Below are 7,205 nucleotides of genomic sequence, written 5' to 3'. Positions count from 1 at the left end.
TTTGTCTTTATCGTGTCTGTGGTGGCCGGGTGGCAGGGCCGCCGAGAAAGGCTGCGGGCCCGGGGCATCTTCGCTGCCCGGACCCATGGGGGTCTGGGGCCGCCTGCGGCCCTAGTGGCCCTCGAGGGTAAGATCCCTGGTTTCCTCCACATCTCGGAAGCTACGGCCTTTTAACGGATTAGATGACTAATTTAATCGATTGTAGAGTCCCTAATTTTACCAGGTCATGAAAAATAAAGTACAGGAACAAGAAAAGTCAACCCTATTCTTCCTTTTATTCAAACATTCTGAAAAGATTCATAACATAAGTATCAAAGTTTACAGTGGTGGATACAGGAATTTGAAAGAGAAGGGGCACAGAGAAGGACTTTCACAATGGACGGTTTTCTACATCAGTCCCACCATAGTGGCTTCATTCAGTGTTTATTTGGCAATCGATTCTCTATATCAGGTCTATTCATATTTTCTAACTTGTATGTATATTGACGATGTCCAGGGTCGAAGCCTTTAATAATTATAAATAATAACGTAAAGAATTTACGGTACTATTTGTAACATTGTAAGCATAAACTCTTTTGCTCAGCCTTTAACAGGAATTTACCTATTTTACTACTGGTACTACACCCTATATAGAAGGGGGGGGGGGGGTACTAGCTGTTGTTGTTGTAGGTAGTATTACATTTGATAACAGACATACAAGAAGCTCACAGTAGTTACAGACGTAGCTTACATCCCATAAATCGATAAGATTTTATAGGCCTACCGTAGGTAAACATATATAAAAAGAACAGTGCAGTAGTGGTAATAGAATACTGCAGAGTCACGACATTGCGAAATGCCTGCTCTTGTTCGTATCGAACTCGAGTCGAGTCAATCCGAGACGGCCCGATGGAGAATGTGGGCATAGGCTAGGCCTAGTAAGTCTAGGTAATAATTACATTACAATTTATATGGTGATGTAGGTCTGGCCCCTAGGCCTAGGACGCTTTGGCTATGAACCAATTATTATTCTACAACACACATTAGTACCGGCCCTGTCTCAATTTATTTCATATTGTTCATATCCATATTAATTTTAGGGTGTTCATAACAACACCTGCAGTAGTGGTGCCCATACTGCAATAGCGGTGCTTATGTTCTTTTTATTTTTTGTTAACAATTCTTTATATTGTATATATTTTTGTTATGTTTAAATTGTACTGAAAGTGCCTACAGTATAAAGAATAAATAAATATAAAATAAATGCAATAGCGGTGCACATCTAAAGAATTAATATATACAATATAACAACACCTGCAGTATTGGTTCCCATAATGCAGTAGCGGTGCCCATCTAAGGATTAATTCAGTATATTAAATGTAACAACACTCTTTGATAATAGTGATGTTGAAGCGGTATGAAGATGACAGGCTGGATGATGAAGATGATTATGATGATGAGAGTAATGATAATGACGATGATTGTTTTGATATCACTCAGGGCAATTGCCATGTGAGAATTACTTTGTTTTCACTTGGTGTTCCTTTTTGAGCGCTGCCCTCTTCCATTTATTTAAATCTGTTTTCAGTATTCCAGTGTTTCTTGCCTTTTTATGATCTTTCCGGATTTTAAATTTTTACATCTTGATTTTATTATTTTGATTTGATTTGGAAAAGAAGTCATGAAAAATAATAAGGCGATTACGGTCAGCTTTTTTTACAATGCTCATGGGGAAAACACATGAATGATACTGGATGAATGTATTAAACGTTTAATAATTTTTATTTATTTATTTTATTTTATTTTTTTACCTAGTTATCGTGGGCCCCGGGGCGCTTGCCCCTGATACCCCGGCCTGTCGGCCCCACTGCCGGGTGGTACTGCACTCAGAGGCGGCTTCAAACGGGCCCAGCGGCGCCCCTCACATTTAATTTCTTTAATTAAAAAGAAAATGCAAAGAAAAATTCAAATAAAATTCAAGTGAGAGTGCCATTTTCGGCCACCTAGAAGTGTGACCCTATAGTTTTCGAGAAATACAATGAGATACAGACACCATGTAAAGCTGATCATAAAATGGTTTTATTCTTCAATGCAAATCGTGACCACAAGACGCAGCTTGTTCACACCGGTCCCCGAGACTCGTCTCTTTTTCTAGTCTCCTCCTATCCTATCGGGCGGCCCACGAGACTATTTCGCGGCACCATCCCATAATATGAATAGCAGTGGTGGCGCCAGAGGGGGAGCTATAGCCCCCCCTCGGGGAAGCATAACCCCCTCCCCCCCGTCGGGAAAGACGGTGAATTTTGTCGGGGAACAAATAAAAAAAATATTTACATGTAATATTCGTTTAGTCACCATATTGTTTGTGTTAAATTTTCATCACAACAACAATAACAATAACAATAATAATAACAATAACAATAACAATAACAATAATAATAATAATAATAATAATAATAATAATAATAATAATAATAATAATAATAATAATAATTCAATGAGACTAATTAAAAATAATTTGCGTTCTGTTATGACAAATGCTCATTTAGATAGCCTCATGATGGTTGGAATACATCGTGATAGGTGAAGCAACCTCGACCATGAAAGCGTGGTTGACAGATTTCATGCAAAATTTCCAAAATATAGAATTTTACTTAATTACTGTAGATGGTTACATTGCATACCGTACCCTTTGTTCTTGTTTCATTCAAAATGTTTTGGTTTTGGAAGCTGATTTCAACATTAGAAAGCATAGCCTACATGAAGTCATATTATAATAACTCGATGCCTATCAAATAAGTAATAAAAATTCGCCATTTCATCAAATATCCGTGGCCCCCTGGCCCCCACTCAAGTGAGACTCGATTCGCTCCACTAGCCCCCTCCCCCGCCGGGGCCTTTAGCCCCTCCGTCGGGCAGGTCCTGGCGCCATCACTGTTGAAAGGTTACACTACTCCACCCCCTAAGAAGTGTCCCACTTCTCATATGTATGCAGAAATAATAACAAATACATAAGCCTATCTATGCATTCTTATACTGTAGTATTATAATGAACATAATGAAATACATTAAAGAACATTCTGCACTGATATATTATAAGCAATCTCATTCCACGGTATAGATGAGGTCCCCACCCCCACCCATCAAAGCTGGGGCGGATGAGGATTTGGCGGTAGGGGTGCGTGAAAGTCCACACCACTTCAGCCCCACCATAGTAGGAGCCGAGGCAAGAGCATTTTGAGAATGTGGACCTCCAGGAAATTGCACTCTTAGGCCTATACCTTAAAAATCTTACCAGTAATTCATATCAACAATACAATACAACAATTATTTTAGGGGGATGCGATCTCACCGTCTGCACCTCCTCTTCTACCCCTGCATCCGCCCCAGGAAAGGTCCCTAACTGTGTCCCCCACCCCCGCTATATTTGGAATTCCTGGATCCGCCACTTGAACTTAGCTTAATTTATTCACAGATTTTAGACTTGTCATTCACAACCGCGGAGCGCCTCAAGGCAACAAATTTGGTATTTATAACAGACACGCTTCAAAATATCAGTCCCATCCCATAACTATAACACCTAATATGTCCAGTCAATAAATTTGTAATGGTTATATAAGATAATATTGTTCGTTAATATAGGCTGTAAATTAGTTGCTCCGGGTTCCGTTATACAGTGTTTTATATACTATATACAGGCCTAGCAGATATACCTCTGGGTTTGTATGACATGGGAAGACAGCCTGTCATACATACTCAATTGTGATTGGCCAAACCGACCGGCACAATCCATCAAGTGGTTGTGTGAGACCCCGCCCCAGCTTGTTGTTTTCCGTTCGATCCTGCAGACCGAACGACCTTTTGCGCGACAGCGGCAGTAAAACTAGATTTTTGGGTGCGGCTGATTATTTTACATTTCACAAGGTAGGATTGAAATACTGTAAAACACATTATTTTTGAATATTATTTAATCACAGACGTGATGTGATCGTGTCTGTATAATGTTATTGTAGATTGATTTATTTCCGTCGTAAGAACGGGAATAAGAATATGAGAGGTATAGCTAAGTACTTACTTAGCCCATCCTACCTGGTTCAACGGATAAGACCCGGGCCGCGAAAGGCACCCATGACTGGTTTATTTAGCACTGGAGCATAATGAACCGATTTGTATAAGAATACGGTCTATTATTAGGCAGTCATTTGAGAAGGCTTAGCAATGCTTATGCTTTCTTTCCTGGGTTCAGACTGAAGCAGGTATGCACAGGCGTCCATTTCATAAGCCTATTCCACTCACATGGGGCTGAGTGAGTTTGTAAAATTGGATTGTATGAGGGGGAGTCACACTACCTGATTTTATACTAGGGTCCAGTCTACAGTTGTTGTTACCAGCCGTAATACATTTAACCTTTCCAGGCATTGTGATTTTTATTGTTTTTCAATTTCCTGTTCTTATTGCTTGATGTAGCTTTGTATATATTGTTGATACATAATATCTCCTATATTTTAATGAATCCTTAATTTACATTAGAGTGCCTGGTAGGCATATTTTCCATCTGCATCACATACCATCTACAGTTAAATACAACAGTATTGTATAATTATAAAATGAAACATAATATGCATGCATCTCTCATTTTATCACTTATACTGTATTTGATACAGTATGTAGGCCTAATATATGAGCACCCCCTCCCCTTTTTTTTGTTCATATGCTTCCCTTTTTTGAAATCCTAGCTATGCCATTGCACACCATAAAAAGCTATTTAAACTTAACACTTATCTATATTATCTATAGTACCTTTAGAGAAAATTTTATTTTGTAATTTACATCCATTGCCATTTGTAAAATTTTATATGGATATAATTTGTTTTATTCTCAAATAGAAATCCATTTTATTAAATCATTAATTAAATCAAATTTCTCAATCAATCTATCAAAACGTGCTTGCTAAAATTATTACATGTATGGATAGAATTTGACAAAATTGCAATATGAACACACAAAAAAAGTTATAAAATAAAATGCCCATTATATAAGTACACAAAACTACATATACAAACAGCATTAATAGAATTTTTATTTCATCATTGAATTCTTGTCTTTGACATTGTTGTCATTTGTAAACTTGTATGTAGATATAATTTGGTTAAATTACAAAAAATATCCATTTTATAAGAATCATTAATTCAATTCATTTTGATTATCCATTAAACCATGCTTGATAAAGTTGGATTAATTCGTCTCTTTCTAAAGAATATTTTGTAGATTTTTCTTTGATGTGAAGAAAAATTGACGAAAATATGCTGATAAAATAATGCTTAACAAAAGTATACAAATTTGCAGTGTGAACACAAAATGTCACCAGCGAAATTTAGAAAAAAGCAGAAGTTTTGCATTAGTGACCTCATCTACCGTACACCTTAAATGCTACAGTGTAAAATCACTTGTATGCCATCACTTTATTCCTCAATGTTATCATCATATCCCTCGGCAGGCAATATTCAGAGTGACCACCAATATTGTGACTTACTAAGTGCACGCTCATCAATTTCACTTCCTTTGACAGCGCAATGTTAACAATTTGTAGAAATGCCATTTATAAAATGAGAGAAAAAAAAAAAGAAAAGGCCTCCCAGTGTCTCTTGCATGCAAGGAACTATGCATACTGCCATGTTCTATAATATGTAATAACATTTTTGTGACATTTGAAGGCAGCAAATTACGATAGGATGCGTCTCATTTTGGGGTATCAAAACGTTGGTGCTTGGAGCTTGGTGGTGTAGGGATTTTCGTGTGAGCATAGGCCTAGCTTGTAGCCAGGCATTTGTTGGATCATAAACAATAGGTCCTATCACAAAATAACCAACTCATCTAGGCAACAAAGGAAGGAGTATTGTTCAGCTACCAATTTCAATTTTCAAAACCTTACATACTAAAACTTTGAGAAGCATGATGAGAGTAGAAAACAAAGTACTGTCTGTATACAGTAGGCCTAGTTTAGACCCTAAGCTAACGCCCTAGGCCTACAACGAATTGCACTGTGATTGCGAAAAACTCAGAATGACTACAAACCGTTACGGATAGCTAAACATATGTGTACACGTATTCGTTACCCGGTTTCTTATCAGAGGCGCGGTTGTGCTATTATTACCTAAAAGATAAAAGGTTTGTTAAACGGAGACAGTCACCATTGGCAACGGGAATTTTGGCTGTTGCCCGATACAGAGGTTCCCATAGTAGTGTAGAATATTGTTGAGTGTCTGTTTCATTTGATTACCACTCCCTTACTTGTTTGTAGTTTGGTCTGCGTTGACGATGACTTGTTAATTAATTGTTAATTTGACAAGCCTGCGTCAAATAAACAGTTTGTCTGAACCGTTATTAGCGTTAGACGCGTCCAGATTTCGGACGTATTCAGGACGCATCGTGGACGAATTCAGGATGCGTCAGATGCGTCTAAAACGTGCAGCATTTATGAACGGTACTGTAGTATTGAATTGTAGATTAGAATCATTATAGTTAACTGTGAGGATCAAAGGTCGATTGAACACACCTTTATAATACTGTAATGTATATTTTTTTCCAAAAGTGAAACCATTTATGGAGTTGTGAATTTAAGTATTCCACTTAACATACAAAACTCATTCAATCAATCAATTAAATGAACAAGTATTTGTATACAACAAGTATTTCCCTATATAACTGTCAACGTTAGGTCATGAACAAGGATTTAAAGGAAAGCATTGACATCTAATTCTATCATAGGAAAATGTTACAAAAGATGCTAAACATTAAATTAACAGATAACGTTAGTACCGCAAGGTTATACAGCATAACAAAACAAGAAGGAAAGCATAAGAATTAAACGCTGGAGATTAAAATGGTGCGGACACATAATTACTGGATGAAACACTAGTAAAAAAAAACAATGGAGCTAAAACAAATTAAAACAACCAATAGGAAGACCCAAAAATAACTGGATAAGTCAAAGTAAAAAAAAGTGAACACAAACACTATAACAAATCATCCTGCCTTGAACACAAACAAATGGAAACAAATTGTGGAAAGTGTAATGTCGCAAGAAAGAAAATACGTATTTATTTGAATAAATTCCGCCATCGAATATAAACGCCTAGTCCAGATCCTCATATTGAATAAACGCCTCCCTCGAATACACACTCTGGGGCGTTTATTTTTTTCTCGAATAATGTTCCCTCCCCCCC

The 7,205-nt window shown here is 37.3% G+C and overlaps 1 protein-coding gene across 1 annotated transcript in view; it reads left to right on the top strand.

The window, feature by feature from the left end:
• Nucleotides 1-3,743: 3,743 nt before the first annotated feature.
• The window catches only part of LOC117109881 (gelsolin-like protein 1), a gene marked incomplete at its 3' end in the record, with an annotated part of 20,763 nt that continues 17,301 nt past the window's right edge, over nt 3,744-7,205 (top strand). Inside the window, 1 exon segment of the mRNA XM_033252328.1 lies at nt 3,744-3,903.

The sequence above is a fragment of the Anneissia japonica genome, unplaced genomic scaffold (assembly GCF_011630105.1).
Source record: "Anneissia japonica isolate Jap-2015-1 unplaced genomic scaffold, ASM1163010v1 scaffold585_len4108843_cov191, whole genome shotgun sequence".
In the NCBI taxonomy this organism is placed as follows: domain Eukaryota; kingdom Metazoa; phylum Echinodermata; class Crinoidea; order Comatulida; family Comatulidae; genus Anneissia; species Anneissia japonica.
This window is presented reverse-complemented; position numbering and strand designations above follow the sequence as displayed.